We start from the raw sequence: 18,212 nt of genomic DNA, 5'->3' as shown, positions 1-18,212 counted from the left end.
GAGACTACGAGCAAAATGGAACTGATGCAAATGGACGTGATGTAAAAATTTGACGACCCTTTGATGAAAATTTGCAAATACGTCACGAATTCTGGCACGAATGGATAAATAGAAACAAGACTTTAAATAATAATAAAATACGCAATTATATATGATAAATGCGTAAGGAAGTTTAATGCAAATGAGTTTGATGCCCTAAATTGACGATGATTTGGCGACATTTCAAAGATATTTAGCAAATGCCCAGAAGTATACAAAAATGTGGTATCAATAATTATCAATATAAAAAAAATTGCGGTCATTTAAAATGTTTCTATCTTCCCTCTAACTAGATCTATGTTCAATGTTTTTTAATGGAAGGTGAAAAAACATCTCCACTGACATATTGAGTAATGTTACAAACTTAAGAACCTTAAACCTCACATACTTTTACTTTTAACAACATTAAACATCCTTTTTGGGTAAATAAAAGACTGTTTTCAATTTTTATACATTTTAAAATTTCATTTAGCTAAGCATACATCTTCTTACATGATCAGAAATCATCAACCTTAATTGGAATACCTTAACATATAACAAGATTTTTCTTTGAAAATGTACCTAGCATAAGAAAACGAAGAAAGTTGTAATCTGAATGAGAGCTTCTTTTACTATGAAGTGTCGTTACTCTTGATGTAGTTATACTTTACTATTGTTAAAAATGTTGAAGAATTTTTTAACAACGCATACACTGATTTAGTTCTCAAAATTTTCTTTGAAGTACGAAAACTGGCAAAAAATTACATTCATCTTTCTTTATCTTTACTAATAATAAAGCTGACTGTCCTTCTGTCTGTCCGGATCTCTGTCCGTCAGGATCTGTGTGACGCGCATAGCGCCTAGACCGTTCGGCCGATTTTCATGAAATTTGGCACAAAGTTAGTTTGCACCATGGGGGGGGGGTGCACCTTGAAGCGATTTTTCGAAAATTCGATGTAGTTCTTTTTCCAATCCAATTTTAAGAACAAAATTATCATAAGATGGACGAGTAAATTATGAAATTATCATAACATGGAACCGCAACACGCGCACAAGTCAATTGGCGAGATACGAAATTATCATAACGTGGAACCGTAACATGGGTACAAGCCAGTTGGCGAGAAAATTCACCATTCATTATTTATAAATATACAGGCGAACGAAAAGACCTTTTAATTTTTCTATTACGGGCAAAGCCATGCGGGTACCACTAGTATTAAATAATGTTATAAAAAAGCAAAGAGTTCCAGCTATTTTTAATTCTTAATTATCTTTGAGAGTTTCAAATAACTGCAGTAAATTGAACTTTCAAAATAGCCAAAAACATGTTCTTGAATTACTCGAGAAGTTGAGATCATTCCACTAGCTGAGATCCAGGTCTTATTATTGTTACCCACGGAGAAACTAGACAGGAATCTTAGTATTAATCTGCGAAATTGACTGTAAATTTTTTCACCGCATTTTGTGGGAGCTCTTGGGGCTTTTACTTCCCTCTGGTATTATCTTGATTCGCTGTGTGAAGATAGAACCGAAAGAAAACCAATTACCGATGGAGCAAAGGTTGGGTTGCGAACTTTTCCAACAGCGATTACGGGAGCCTGGTTTGGAGAAAATTCATTACCTGGAGTGATGGCTAGGCAGTGTTTTCTCATTGTTCCATGGAATTCTCCGGTTACGTTAGAGATTAAATGTAACGTCACGTGACTGGTCATACGGCTGTAATTCTATTCCGCTACTATCTTCAAAAAAACACTGGAAACTGCCTCCAAAGAAATTAAAAACTTTACATTATATTCTACTTATTTTATTTGGATTTAGATCGGTAAAGAAGAAATAGTGGCAGCCATCTCAAAATGGGATCACGAGCAATTCTACTGACCTTTCATTGATTATTGCATTTTTATTGCGACGCGAGTATTAAAGTAACAGGCTGTAATTTAAAATTGCCTCAAACCTTTATTAAAAACTAAGATGTTGTGAAAAATTGTCTTTACGTAATTAATTTGAGACATGTTACACGTCCTTGAATTTGTTGCTTTGTGTGCGCAAAGCGTGTCAGCATTGCGTTTGCGAGCATCTGTTCATGTATGGTTAATGGTTATTGCTTCTGCTGTTCCCATATAACACCCCTTAAAGTTTGTCAAAATCATTCAGGAATACCCTGTATATTCATTTTCTGTATATATATATATATATATATATATATATATATATATATATATATATATATATATATATATATATATATATATATATATAAATTGATAGATTTTTACTTGTTTTTCCGAAGAAAAAGAACAAAAACAAAAAACGTGCTTGACCAGGTTGGCGTTATGCAACAAAAGGTAAAAGTAGATAGGTTTTTCTTGTTTACAGTTATCTAACATTGTATTAAATAACATATTTAGCTTTATGAATGAAAATACTGCTGACAATACATTCTCTTTTTATACTTTAAAGTTAGAAAATATCTGTTTTTACAACATGTAACTACCTGGTAAAAATGGGAAAAGCTTGATTTTAAACCTCTTTTTCGCTCCTTCTTTTGAAACATCTTGATCTTGGAGAACTCCTCTAATAAACTGAACACATGATGACACAAACAGGTTTAAACTCTTGTAAAAAGATGGTATAACATTTTTTAACAGCAAAAGATGCATAGTTTTTAATAAAGCAACTCTCGGGATAAAGTAATACTCAGCCGAAACCGTAGGCTGCTTTAAGACCGTTTGTAAAATCTTGTTTTAAGAAAATTATAGATAATTATTCTAAGTGTAAATGTATTGTGCTTCGAACAATACATTTGCACTTAGGCTGCACCTAGGCACAGAACTGCACCTATGCTTTAGTTCTGCCTTGACGCTGAGAAAAGCGGGAATTATTGCTGTCCACGTAACGTAAGAAAATTTTTCTTCCTTTTAGATTTCAAATAATTAACGTTTTCATACACCAACCAATTAAGTGCGAAATATGTCAATGCGAAAACCAAATCGAAAACTTTGTAAAATGAAATTTTTAAGATATATGAATAGGTACGAATTGTCTTTAAACAAAATATGTGTCAGGCGAAAAATGGCAAAATACTGATTTTACTGACGAAAGAAATGCAAACGTGATCATACTGTTGATATTATTTTTGTGGCATGAATCATTATATTTTTCAAGGTGACATTTTGTCACCTTGAAAGTACACGCGTAACATAAACTCTCAAATGATCAAATGGGTTTGCTAACCTGAAATATACGACGGATTTCTATTATATCAAAACATCATTGCAGAAAATTCATCACCTTACAGCTTTAATATTTCTAACTTCATTTACAGTTTTAATAATGTTTAGAGAGTATATATTTTAGCAGAATGCACATGCTTTTGCAATTCAAGCTTCACAAAATACCGCCTACGTAACTAGGGTTCAACAGTTAAGTGGCCATGAACAACAATTGAATGCAACAGAATTTTTTGTGGCATTTTAAGATGCGAAAAAGTTGCGATTACAAACTTAATACAAATGGCAAAAAAGAAATAATTTATTTAGGGAATACCTTTTTTTGGTTTACCCTAATTGTTTTTTTCCATCACTGTTGCATATAAAAGCATCTTCACAAGGGACTACTAAACTTTTAATTCTCTATCTACCGAATATTTCTTGTTACACTGAGTAGCACTGGACTTAAACATGATTTTGTGTTAAAAATCATTGCAAAATTATTGCAAGTGCAAGAATTTGAAAAGTAAAATATTTACTACATGCATTTTAGCGATTCTGCCACTTAGAGAAGAAATTGGTGATGGGATAGATCAATGATAACAATAAGCCTTAGAAAGAAAAAAAAACATATTAAAACCCCTGACTTCCCTAAGACAACATAATTCCCTTTTCTACTTTATTTTTGACGCGTAACATAAAACTAATGGATGAGTTCATGTATTCTAGAAAGCAAAATAGAAAAAAAAATCGCATCGTCCAGGAACATGGGCGCCCGGATATTTTTACCATGGTTTAGGAGGATATTTTCCCGGTTTAAACCGATTTCAGTGCAGATTAGAGTTATTAAAATTTGACATTTTTATTAACTTATTCATTAATGGTTGGAGAAGAAATGTTTTTACATTTTTGCAAAGAAAAAATACTAAAAGCAAGGAAGTTCTAATTTCTAAGGGGGAGAGGGGGCTTAAACTCTCACTTGTCCCCCGCTCATATGGGAGCCTATGTTCAGGAACAACTGCGATTACGGTGCAGTCTGGCTACAGTAGGACAAAAAAATAAAAAATAAAAAACCCCGGACATTCAATTTAGTTCAGCTTTGTGACCTAAATGTACACAATAACGTATTTTATTAACACTATATTACTCGATGAAAACAATCCTTTGCGTATGGAAGCAAAATAATATTTCCCTAAAAAATGCAGCTCACTCTTTGACTCAGAATTGTTCACCGCCAGAAATGCATAATTCCGCATTTCTATGCATATATCATCAATTCCGCTCAGAATAAAAATATGCTGCCATTTGTAGTTTTTAAATGCGATGTGAGACTACTAAGACAGTCAAAACAATAAAACTTTTGTTGTTTTCTTTGAAACTTCTGAATTAAATTGTAACTTCCAAGCCATATGCTCAGAATAAAACAAGAGCCAAATTGTTTTCTTCTCGAAATAATAAGCAACACTCAAACTAATTGGCGTGAAAGACATTTGTTTCTGCACTCCTCAACTGGAATGCTACTTCTGGGGTTTTTGCTAATTTCTGGAATTTTCTTTATACAAGGTTTGCAAAGTTAAGCGAATAAAAATAAGTATGAATTCCTGTGTCCCCGTGTTTTTCTTTGCTTATTGGCTTAGCTTGCGTTTGTGAGTTAGTTTTCTAATTTTTTTTTTGTGAACTAGGAGCAGGAAAATAAGAAATACAACTATATAAGTATTTTTGTTTTGTGGTTCAAAGCAAAGGGTTTTTTTGTGTTTTATGCTTTTAGGACTTACTTTCTTCCTCTGAGATTTCTTTAATCCCAAAGTTTTTAGTTGCTTTTGTTTTCGAAGTTTTATTTCTGCTTTGGTGATTTTTTCACTTTTGAGTTTGCTTCGCCTCGGTTTTTTTTACTAGGAAATTTACAGGGAAAAATTGAGTCATCTAGGTTGATACATTGTTCCTTACTAAATCCTGTCCATTAAGCAAAGAGTAATTATTTTTTGCTTATTACAAGTTTTTTGATTACTTTAAAACATAAATGTGCAATTATGCTATGTATTGTTTTGTAAGTACAAAGATTACATAGATAGGACATCAAAACTACTTAACGAACCTAAGAATATTTTAAACTAAAGTACACCAGTGTTACTTCATAATCTTACAAAAAATATCAATGTTTTAATAAGTAAAAAAGGTTAGATTATGTTTTGATTTATAAAAATTTCTTTTTTTTTTCTAAATTTCTCTTTTCACAAAACAAAGAGATTGATTGTCTCATCGAAGAGGACTGACTTACTTATTGTAAATACTATTGTAATTTAAATCCAATTATAAATAATATTGTAATAAATTGTTTAACTATTAAAAATCAGTTATTTTACTATAGTAAACCATAATATATAGAGAAAAAAATAATAATGTTATTCTTCACTTTCAGATGAGAAAGGAGCCAGAATCGTCGGAGTGGTGGGTAGCTCTGCTGATTTATACTGTGATGTAGATGTTTCTACCTGTGGTAAAGTTTACTTCATTACGTGGACTAAAAATGTGTCAAACGAGTGGAAACGGTTGTATCTCTTCAGCGATGCAGTTGAAAAACCACTTCAAGAGCTTGCTAATCCAGACAGAGCGGATTTTTATTTACGAGAATCTACAGCCTATCTGAGGATAGCACCCCTTAGGATAGAAGACGATGGAACTTATAAATGTGATGTCACATATGTGCAAGGAAAGTGTCCTTCGTTATCCTTTGCAACACTTGTCACGCATGGTAAGTCATTTTTTAAATATTTTTTCTTAGAATATGTATGGAATACTTTTAAAATATTCTGATATCGATTAATGATACAGGTTCAGGAACCAAAATCATCCTCTTTTAAAATTGTTTACATTACTATATTTAAAAAACAACGTGAGTCATTAAAATCCATTTTGGGAATCAGAACTCATGAAAACGACGTAAAAAGCACATCTAAAGGTTTATTTACGAATATTTGAAAATCATACTATGGGGTACAGACCGACATACCGACATATACATTTTTCTCATCTGAAGATCAAGCTTTTAATTTTTAAATTATTCACTATATATTTGATTAGTTTATTTATTTTTCACTTTTTTCTGTTTTTAGAGATATTTTGGGGATGATTTAAACCTTATATCAGGCATTGTCTTCTTACTTTTTTTACTTTAAAGGAAAAGTAGACTAAAAAGAGCTACAGCTTTCCTACCAGATTAAACGTTACAGTGACTAGCGTACACGATGTGTTATTAAGAATAACTAACATATGCCACTTTTTTCATATATTTAGTAGTATTTAACTTATAGGAGAAATTCGATTTGTCCTACTGTATTTCGCATCCCACTGTGACACACCTCTGTATTGCTAAAATATCTCTTTCAAGTATACTGATTCACACAATGGCTTTTATTGTGCTTAAATAAATGCCACGACGACGGAACTGTATTGTTTTTTTTTTTTTTTTTCATAAATATCCGTTAGTAAGTTAAATATGCATAATTTTCCACTACGATTAGTTATGAAAAAATTAACAATAACTGGGCATCACACAATATTTTATTTTCATTTCTCGAAAAATTGACGTAGCTATGAAATTGAGGACATCTATGTGAAGGGTCGGAATGCACCTAGCATTATTCGTACCATATATAGCGGAAAAGGGGTCACATGTGAACTTTTTGTTTCTTTTCTAAATTTCTCAAAACATATCATTTTTTCAGAGAAAATGTGTCACTTTGATTGAATCGTCTTTTTTTTGCTCCCCTGGATTTTTTTCCAATTTTTTTAAATAGTTTTTTTTTTCTTTTTTTTTTAACTTAATGGAATTTTTTTAAAAAACGTCTTCAGTTGCTCACATGTGCCCCTATAGGGAGGCACATGTGAACAAGCCTGGGGCAAGTATGAACACGACTGAAAAATGCAGGACAAGCATCATATTTCAAAGGAAAACTCTTTAATATGAAACATATACACATATACCAAATACACTGAAGGGTTTGTAATGTAGACTATATCAGTTTAAACTGTACAGTAACTGTCAATTAGGAAATATTTGTCCGAACTGTATAACCCTGCTCACTGTCGAATTTTAGAGTTACATAGCATGTTCTCACTACCAGATCGACAGGAAGAAAACTTATAAGACTAAATAATACAGAGAATATTTTATTATGTAAAGTTTATTCTTGATATATAGTGCGTTTAAGCTTCATACATATGTGATGAAGAATTTTAAATTATTTTAAACATAATTTTTTTTAAGTTAAAGGAAAACATTTTTTTTTTCCTTGTAAAATTTGGGTAACACTATTTTGTTGGCCAACTATTAAGTAACAAAATAATTAAATAAATAATTAAGTATGATAATGCATAATAATAATAAACAGTAGTTGACAATGAATTTGCTAACTGATTGTAGCAAAATAATATTTTTAAATCTTTACACCCTTTTTACTTCCTTTTACAAAAAAGGAAGTATTGTATTCGCGAGAAAATTTTCACTTAAATATCGACTTTAATATCCATTTTGCTCGCCCCCGAATGAATATTGATTTTTTTTCCAACCTGATCACACGTGGATACATGCCTAAGAACGTATAGACACCTGAGGAATCCATTTTGACGATCCCCGAGTTAATTACAACGAGTTTTCTCGTGACGTCCGTGTGTACGTATGTATGTGTGTATGTATCTCGCATAACTCAAGAACTGTATGTCCTAGAAAGTTGAAATTTGGCACATAGACTCCAAGTGGGGTCTAGTTGTGTACCTTCTCTTTTGGTTGCATTCGGATGTTCTAAAGGGGGTCTTTTACACCTTTTTTAGGTAAAATCATTGTTAATTTCAATATAAACTTAAGCAATGCTATAATTTGGCAAACCCTTAGCAATATATCTCCAAGATTTTGTTCCTCAAGTTTCATCGCCAACTTAGCATAGAATTTGATGGGTATTTTTTAAATCTGGTTTCAATTTGGCCATATTTAGAGAGTTAACCATTGAATCACATTAGAACTGCCAAGGAACTATTATCGTTAAATTGGAGTAAAAGGAAGTCATGTGATGCACACATCAGCTCGTTTACACTTTTAATAACCCTACACTAATATTTATATTCCGGTGAGGATATGGGAACTGTTCACATGTGCCCCGACTTTGATGTTCACAAAGGCCTCGTCATCTACCTTAAAATTAATTTTCAAAAATAAAAAGTTCTTAATTAATTTTAAAAAATGTGAATTAAAATGATAGTGCATGTCTTGGGCTTAGGAATAAAAATATCAAATTTTTCTTTTAGAACAAAAGCTAACGATGCTATTAGAACTATACCTAAAACAAATGATTAAACACCACCAACAATTATTTAAATAAACGCTTGAAGTGAATTCATAAAACTAATAATACGATCCCGCCTTGAATTTTACAAATCATAACATAAAGTAATTGAGCGAACTTAGTTCAATATTTTTCAGAAGAATCGCAAGATGTTAGTAATGAGTTTATGTAGGAATAATATAATAGCTTATTTTTATTACAAATAATCCACCCTTTTGTCCCTGTCACGGACAGTCCTGTCTTCAACAGTTTGCCAATAATAGAAGCTCAAACCCAAAGAGATAGAAGAACCATTTTTACTCTATGCATTTCTTCCTATAACGTGTTATCAAATCCTTATCAGTTTATGCACGGAAACCAATCTTGGGTATTGGTTGGTACCTAAAACGGAATTTCCATTGTTAGTAGAAATCGATGTAGTTTAGTTTGTAGGGAGATGCAAAAGTCATTCCCGGGTTTTTCAACTGAAGACTTTTTTTTTTCTTCGCTCCCTTCGGTATATTAATTTTCAATAAATATTTCTGCATTTCAATGCAGCCCTGACAGTTTATCTGCTTTTAACTCGGGGCCTTTTTATTCTTTCAGAAATTTCCCTCCTTTTTTGACTTATCGGTTGTAACCTCGAATGGGTCGCTATAATGGTAAAGCTGGCGTGAGTTTTTCGAAGAATAAATATTCAGACTCTGATTTATTTCATTTTGCTTTATCGGTTCGCAGTAGATTTAGTTGTATTTAAGGACTTTTAAACTAATGTTTTTTTTGTCCTTAAGGCAAAGTTGCTTAAATAGAACATATTGAATGATTATTGATCTCAATTCAAACAATTTCACCATTTTATACGCATTTTCTTTTATCAAACTAAAGCCGTAAAAGCTATCAGAACACATTATGTACTTTGTTAACTCATAACTTGTGAAAATAAAAACACAATTTCAGGTTCAAATCTAGTAAACATTCAATTCAATCTTATTTTCTGGGAAAACCACAATTTCCAATTATGGCCCATTACAGTTCTTGTTTCTATTAATTATTTTTATTATTAGTAGTAGTTGTTGTAGTAGTAGTAGTATTGTGATTGAGTAGAAATAATTAAAACTTCATAGTAAATGATTGAAAACAGGTTTGTAAACATAGGATTAAAAATGAACTGAAACACAAATGAGTACAAAGTATCACGTCTCCGAGTAAAACTTTTAAAAGTAATAAGCTAACATCTATTGTCTCATTAAACAAAGGGTTAGTACAAGGGACTCAATATCCTTCGTCCAGCATAAGTTTATTTATTTATTTACTTATTTGTAGTGCACAACAGTTAAAAGTTTTACAGTAACTGCTTAAGTTTCGTAACGAAATGTATGATAAATGTGTCTTTGAGATATAAAAGGAAACTACAGAATCCATTCTGATATTGCATTATTATTTCAAAAGCGGATTATCTCCTTCTGTTTCAACTGGAAAGGGTACATAACAACGTACTGTTTTTTCCTATCTGTCATTTCCATGCTCAATTTTTAAAGAAATGTATTGAAACATTTATTTTAAATTTTGGATTCACTTTTTCTCATAGAAAACGTGTTTGTGATAATGTTAAACCAACAACCTCCAACCATGATAAGTCTTATCTTGCATTATTTTTCTTTTATTTTGGAGCTTTGTTTAAAAATACTACTGCTTTTAGCCATAATGTGTGAGAAAATAACATTATTTTTCAGAAAAAATCAAAAATGAGAAAATCAAAATATTTATAAAAAGTATTCATATTTAAATATTAATTGTCAATTTTTCTTTCTTTTCTTTCATTGTTTCTAAGAATATGATGGAAATTGAAAAAAAATGTATGCAATTGAAATATTTTATCTTACAAAATAACTAAACAACAGCAATTACCGATGATAATGCCGTCATGCATGCATACATAGAACGGAAGCATGACACGGAATAGTCTGGAAATATAGAACACGGAGGTTTTAGCTCTGTTTGTAACTATCACGTTAGTTCATCTTCAAGCACACAAATGAAAATAATTGTAGTTTTTCAAAATGTTATTATCTTTTAGTTTACAATGCTTTCTACGTGACTTTAAAACTACATTTTCCGAAAAGGCTTGACAGGTATTTTGATAAAGTTCTGATGTGGTTATCTCACATATCTAAGTTTATAAATTGTGTTGCAAATACACCACCACTTCCTAAAAAGGAAAAAATCTAACTAAAAAGAAACCTTGATCTTTTTCTACTACTATCTAACCTCTATATAAAAAAAGTTGGATGATCAACTGAAATGCATTAAGTAATTTTTTGTTTCATATTACATGACTATTTCATATTATTTGTTACACTATTTGAAAGTATATTTCATTGCAATAAAAGAAGTAGTATTCTTTTTAATCGGTTTCAACTTATGACAATATTGAAAATGTGTCAAAGTATCATGTTTGACAGATGTTCATTCAAAAACTTGTAAAATTGGTTTCAAAATGTAAATATTTTTACTAAATAATATATTTTTTTTCTATATCTCTATTCAGTTTTTCTGCATTGAGGAAGAGTTTCTTTTCATTTCCCACAGCACATATCTGCACCTTTTCTACAAAACAAAGTGAAAAGTTTAGTTCATTTTTTCGTGTATACTACATTTTGTTTATGAAAACGCACTAATTATTTAAATAAGCGTTTGCTTTTAAATATGACGTCAAAAAGTCTGTTCTTTTTATATTTTACTGTGACGTGGTTGATGCTTATAAGGCAGTCATTTATCAAGGTTTATAAATTCAGAAACTCAAAAAGATGTACTTTCAAAGTTTTCTCTTTATTATTTCTTGTTGTTCTCTTTTCCCAAACTTTCTCATATATCAAGTGACGAGAAAAGCCTAACAACACTAATCCATCTCACTCGGTTAACATCTAAAATTAAGGCCAAACTATACTTGCCAAAATGAACATGGCTGTAATGTATGGCAACCCAAACGATATTTTACCGGAGTCCCTCGACAAAATTGAGCCCTTGTAGAAGATTTAGAAGACAAGAGCTACGGAGTTATCTAACGCTGTCTTGTGCAGTGGCCATCTTTGGTTGCTTCTAGTAAACAAACTGATTGAACTATACCTGTAGTCTTTCTAATTTCAGATGCATCAGATGATTTAAAATCATTTTTAAACTTTGTCTCAGTCGTATTCCCTTGTTAAAGAGCACCTATCACTTTTTGAGGTTATGTTTCGTTATTAGGCTTATTGACACTAACATGTATTATTAAAATACAATAAATACTATTTTAGTATATGCTTTAAATTTAGTAACGTGTAATTAATATAGCCTTATATTTTATGTTATTCGCACTTAGAACAAACTTCTTACAAATTTTAAATTTACATGTTGTCCTACGGTGGTTAGAGCAGCATGAGCAGAATACTGTTGTGGGCAGCTAATTAGCAGTATCTGCAGATATGAGGTTTTGAGATGTTTGAGGAAATTTGAGTTGGGTTTAATATTAACAATAAGGAAATGTTGAAATGAGATGCTTTATCCGTGTCTTTTTTTCAGCGCAAATCAATTAAGCAAGCTTGTACAATAAAGCTAACGTACAATAGATGACAAAAATACAAAAAATGCAAAATGAAAAGTCCACAGTAACTGTCCTTTGCTTGCACACGGCAGAATACAATTTTTATGTCACTAAGATTTTAAAAAGTTAAAAAACTGCGAGAGGGTTTTATTTTCATATCAAGTTGACCTTTAATCAAAATTGTATTTCATGTTAATAAAGACATCAATACATAACGACTGATACTCTGCCAGCTTTATGGTTTGCTCAACTATTTAAATAGGGGTTATCGGATGAACTTTTGAGCGGTCTGTGAGACCGTACCACCCCTGTTAAGGGTTGATACAAATACAATTGAAAGAGCATCTTAAAAGAGACATTTATTATTATATACAAAGCCATATTTGTAAAAAAATACAAATTATTTTAATGCAAAAGTAGAATTTTCCTCAAGTGTAAGACACACCTTCTTTACACTCAAAGGGGAGAAAAAACACTTAAAAATGAGATGTTGTAAGAGTTTCACATTTTGTTCTTCTTAACTCAAAAAGTATTGTGAATTCAAGATTGATCTTTTAGAATAAATAGTGGAAAGTTACCAAATAAAACCTGTACACGGGGAGCTCGAATTTAAATTTTTGTGAGGGTAAAATTCGTAATTTGTGGAATGGAACTCCAAATTTTTCCATCAAATGAAAAGACGCATTTGAGCAATAAAAAAACTACAATATTGCAATTATAAGTTGCCAAATTTTCCAAATGGTCAAATAAAATTTGCAGAAAAAGGAAATGTTTGGAAAGTCACAGTGACCAGACGTGACCCCCCCCCCCCCTGCATATGTAGAGGCTTCGAACCTTAGAGCAAAAATTAGTAACTGGAGGGAACAAATCTAATATTACGCTTATCAAATACTGAAGGAATTATCTCAAGTCACGTGTTTAAACATCAAAGAATGGGAGACACGCTTCACGTAAAATGAATGGAATAAACTTTCTTCCTATACTTAACTTTCAAACATATCACGTGATTTGTTATCCTTGCTTCAAGAATTGAAATCTTCACTCTGCCCCCGTTTTTATCCTTCTCATTGCTTCGAACACAAGAAAACTACACGACTTGGTGGCCTCGAATGGCGGATGCGGTGGACTTGCCAATCCTTTGTCACCTCACTCTTCCTACTCACGTCTTTCTCTTTCTTCGCTTTTTAACCCACTTCTCCTGGGCAATAATCCCAGCTGTGCTTTCGAAAGCAATCATGTCCCGAATGAGGACTTAGGGTTAAAGGCAGGCCGGGATTAAGCCTCGTTGTGCGAGGGATTCTGTGTCCTCATAGCACGCTTAGAAGAGAGGAAATGGCTCGTTGATTTGTCTTTCCCGACGTAAGGACGTTACTTCACGTCCAATAGTGATTTAATTCTTATCTTTAGTCGTTTTACTGTTGGAGTCTCGAGTTAATTTCAGATTTAAGAGGTCATGAGATTTATTTAAGAGATGTTCAAAATGAAAAGCACGCGACGAGGAATCGTTGTTTTGCAAAACAGGTGGCCCCATTATTTTGGGATGTAACAAAAACTTTTCCCATTTAGGGAAAATGTGTACATGACTCCGCTTACACATATTCGAAAAACAGTTAAATACTTTTATATCCTTAAGCTCCGGGTTAGACAAGTAAAATGGAATATGTATTGTAAAACTTGCTTAAAGGCAAAAGAACGTTATTCGAATTTCGCAAACTTATTAAACATATTCGCTTGCAATATGTTTTTCGCAATAAAAAATAATAAATAGAAACTCTAAAAAAGGGAGCTATGGTGGAATCAACGAATGATATGGAATCATAAATCTTGTACTTCAAATGTTCCTTTAAAGTTGACAACATAGTGTGTTGTTCTATATAAAAAAGACATTTGTTACAGGAATTCCTTGCGTACAAAACAAAATACTCCCTCAATTTTTGAAATTTAAATTATTTTTCTGCATAAAATTCACCGAATTTGGTATTCACGTCGTAATATATCGAGAAGCTCATTAACCAAAATCCCTAGTAAACACGTTATGAACTTAAATAATTTAAAACGTGTATTGCTGCGTATTGACAGGGTTTAGAGCATATTGTCAGAAAAAAATCTTGATTATAAAGATGTATTGACAAGCAAGACTTGCTATTGATTTCTTGTTAAAAGAAGCTATTTTTCAATAGTTCGATAATCAGAATTAAGCACCAAGCAATTTTTAGTAACCGAAAACGGGAAATGTAATCGTTATGTTCGTCCATACATATGTTTGTATAAATTGACGTACTAAATTATAAATTTTGACAAATAATCTTCAACAGTTTTACGAAATCGAGTTAATTATATAGTTGAAGAAAATGATATTATGTTACAAAAGGTACCAAATGATCTCGTTAAACAATCTGGTGAAAGAAAATCAACGCATTGGCAACTTAAAATTTAACAATATTTTCTAAATATTTAACTGCAATTTAAGAATTCTTAGACCTTTGTGCATTAAACATTTTAACATTTAATTATTTAACATTATTTTTAATTATTTAACATATAAATGCATAACAATTATTTTTAATTATTTAACATTGTATTAAACATAAAATAATCACTTTTATAGGCATAGTTCTTGTGAAATATAAAAATGTAGTCAAATATATTAGCTCGAATATTCTCCATTAATCTTGAACTACATGTAAAGAAAACTTGTAATTGTACCATCAAATTATAAAACATATAAACGTTTCTCAACCCAAAATAAAAAAGAAAAAAATATATGCTAAGAATATGAATTAATTAAAGCATCATTTTAATGCGAATTTTCTGATAACCTAATTCATGGAAAACGGAGAGGAATCCTACATATTGCGGCTATCAATTTCATTTGATTTATATGTTATTTTTCCGTGGCTTATTGCAATTAAAAGAATAGTCTTGCCATTTATCTCAATTTTTCACCCCTAATCCAGAGTTACTGCAAAAACTATCACTAGAATTATTACCCATCAGAAATTCCACCAGTAAACGTATCTCCAGCAGCAAATTAATAGCGGTACATTGCCGTAAATGCCACCCTGCAAAGCGAAAAGTGTTTGCAAAACCTTGCTTATGAGCCATATGAAGCAGAAATAAAACTTCCCAAAATCTCAAAGCACCAGGTCTTTTAAGTAAAATAAATGGGCTTGCTGAATTTGATAAATTATGAATACTTAAAACAGGTTTATGTTTTTAGCGTTTCTTGGTTAACTTCTGCTCTTCCGAGTATTGAATGGCCTTGAAGGCAATTTTTAAATTGGCAAGATGCGGTTACAATTTTACGACTCAATTATAGTGTAATGCAATTTTCCATAATTACACTGAAAATGGTGTAATAAACGTCCTTAGTTATTTCGTAATATTTTTCTTTCACAGGCCAGCAGTACAATAAAAAAGATTGAATAAAAAAACGCATATTTATACTGGGAATTTGAGTACTTCTTTATGATCTTTGCGGAATAAGTAGCAAGAATATAACTAATGTAATATTCACAGCGTGCCATCTCATTGCACACCTATATATTTGAGACAAGAATGTACGAAGGAAAGGGGTTTCGTTTTCTTTCTCTATGATGCAATAATCGGTCTTAAATTAATTCAGTTATTTATTCATAACTATTGTAATAAAATATTGTGGAAATTCATATGCATTTACATGTAAATGTCTCCGTATATATAAATCCGAAAATTGCACGGTTAAAAATAGGAGTTTGCCTTCCATTCGCCAGATGGCAATGCTTATTTGCAAGTTAACACCTCTAAGCTTTTTTAATTCATAAATACTGACCAAGTATGCCGAGAAATATTATTTACATGTGAGTTTTTTAACCGTCGAAAAAACGGAGGAGGTAATCAAGTCGACCCGTATTTTTTTTTCTTTTTTTAATGTATGACCACGCATCACTTTTTACAGAACAGTTTGATTTTGATAATTTATTTTTTTGTTGGAAAGGGTAACCTGTAGTTGGTCCCTATACATTTGTTTAAAAAAAATCCCACCCTAAGGATGGGAAAATGGGTGATTTTGTTGTTCAGTCATACATTTTTCATATATGATCACACATAACATTTAAAAATAGTCCGATTTTGAATATTCTTTTTTATTGGAAAGAGTATAGCCTGAAGTTGTTCTAATATAAATTTGACTAGAGAAGTCCTACCCTAATTTTGGGAAAAGGGGGGTGATTAGGTTTTCACTCGAAGATTTTTTTGATCGTTAGTTGGATATTACAGAAAAAAAAAAAAAACACGATGAATGAGCTTCAGACCTGTATGTCTCTCTTGTACTGCCCTGGGCAGGTAAAAGGCAGTATCTGCAAAAATGAATTTTCGAGATGTTTGAAGAAATATGTGAAGTACTAATAATACAAAAATGTTGGAATTATTGTTTTTTTTCAGCGGAAACCTAATATGTTTGTACAACAAAAAATGCACAATGGATGACAAAATGCAAAAAAAAAAAAAAAAAAAAAAAAAATCCAGTTACTACCCATTACCTACCCACGGCAGTTGTAGACCTCTCAATCTCTGGTATTTATCATTAGGATTAGTTTTTAGTGCCAGTCGTTTAAAAAATTTTATATTCAGGATTTGTATGAAAAATAGGGTGAATTTTAGTGATGGTGACATACTATTCTTAAAATAAATAGATTTACACGAAAAATAATGAAATAAAAATTTTTAAATACAAAAATAGAACCGACTTCGAAAGCTGCAGCTGGAAATCGCTCTAAAAAGGAAAAAGTAATTTCATTCTTTGAACAACATCTATAGTACTTTTTGAACATAATTGTTGAAGTCGGCTCAAAATCATAATTTAACATATAATTCACTTACAAATGTAAATTTTAATGGACATAGGTTCTTCAATAGGATTCGCATACAATATTTTTAACCACATAATTTGTGTATCGATATAATTGTTTCGTTCAAATTTTGACTGATTCTCATGAAAAATTTAAATGATAAATGGTGACACATCATTTTCCCAAGCATTTTTGCGCCGACTTCAAAATTTATGTTCAAAAAGTACTATAGATGTTGTTCAAAGACTGAAATTATTTCTTACTTTTTAGAGCAATTTTCAGTTGCAGTTTTTGAAGTCAGTTCTATTTTTTTATTTAAAATTTTTTCCCATTATGCAACGCAACGGATAAAATAACAGCATGTATAAATGAAACTTTTTTTTTCTTCGAAATAGATTATCTTAAAACAAACTGGTTGGCTCAAAAATTGAAATGAATAAACAAATAAATAAATAAAAGTAAATGAATGAAAAAGGTATTAAACATTAATTATTATTTGATAAAAACATTAAACATCGAGGATTTTTCTTCTCGTTTGTTTATTCTTTGCTTTCCGTCCAAGTGGTTATAAAATAAAACTGCAATGAAAATATTTTGATGCCCAGTTGTTTTGCGCAGTGTCTAAGGTGGGCGAGGAGCTCGTAAATTTGCCTAGAAAAAGAGAACCTTCAGCAAAATGTTAAATGCGTATTCTCACTTGATTCCTGGTTAAGATATTCCATGCCAAAAGAGCAAACAATGTATACGGATCCTTTCGCAGTGTTCTTTTATGAGTTAGACCGAAAGATGCTCATCATCATTCCACTCACTTTTTTTTGTAGATTGAAGCAAAAGTCTCATTGACTTTAGCAAAAAAAAAAATTTTTTTCTTAAAATGATAAAATAAATAACAAGGTATGAAAAATAAACTTAAATGTTGAAACGCATTTTGATAAAGTTTTAGAGGCAGCAAGATGTTCATATCTTTGTGCAGCTCTCAACACAAAACACAGTTTTTCATTAAACAGAAAACCAGAAATGTGTTTTATAAAAAGCACTAACCATGTAAAGTGCTTGTAAAATCAGTTCCCGCATCAGCATTTGCTCAGCCATTCTCAGATGGCTAATGGTTAGTGAGAAATTAATTTTACAGGCATTAAATATTAGCTTAATTTCAGTTTTTTAAAATAAATATTGCTGGTTATAAGAATTTCCTTTCAACCTTTAAATAGTTTTTTACTTCTAATTGTTTTGCATGATTTTATAAATCATTAGA

General features: G+C 31.2%; 1 protein-coding gene across 1 annotated transcript in view; it reads left to right on the top strand.

Moving 5' to 3' along the window:
* Positions 1-5,711: 5,711 nt before the first annotated feature.
* Positions 5,712-18,212, top strand: part of LOC129220914 (hemicentin-2-like) — a 210,181-nt gene continuing 197,680 nt past the window's right edge. Inside the window, exon 1 of the mRNA XM_054855349.1 lies at positions 5,712-5,979. The gene's annotated coding sequence lies outside the window, so the exon portion shown is untranslated. The remainder of the gene's footprint in view (positions 5,980-18,212) is intronic.

Source organism: Uloborus diversus, chromosome 4 (genome assembly GCF_026930045.1).
Source record: "Uloborus diversus isolate 005 chromosome 4, Udiv.v.3.1, whole genome shotgun sequence".
Lineage (NCBI taxonomy): Eukaryota > Metazoa > Arthropoda > Arachnida > Araneae > Uloboridae > Uloborus > Uloborus diversus.
This window is presented reverse-complemented; position numbering and strand designations above follow the sequence as displayed.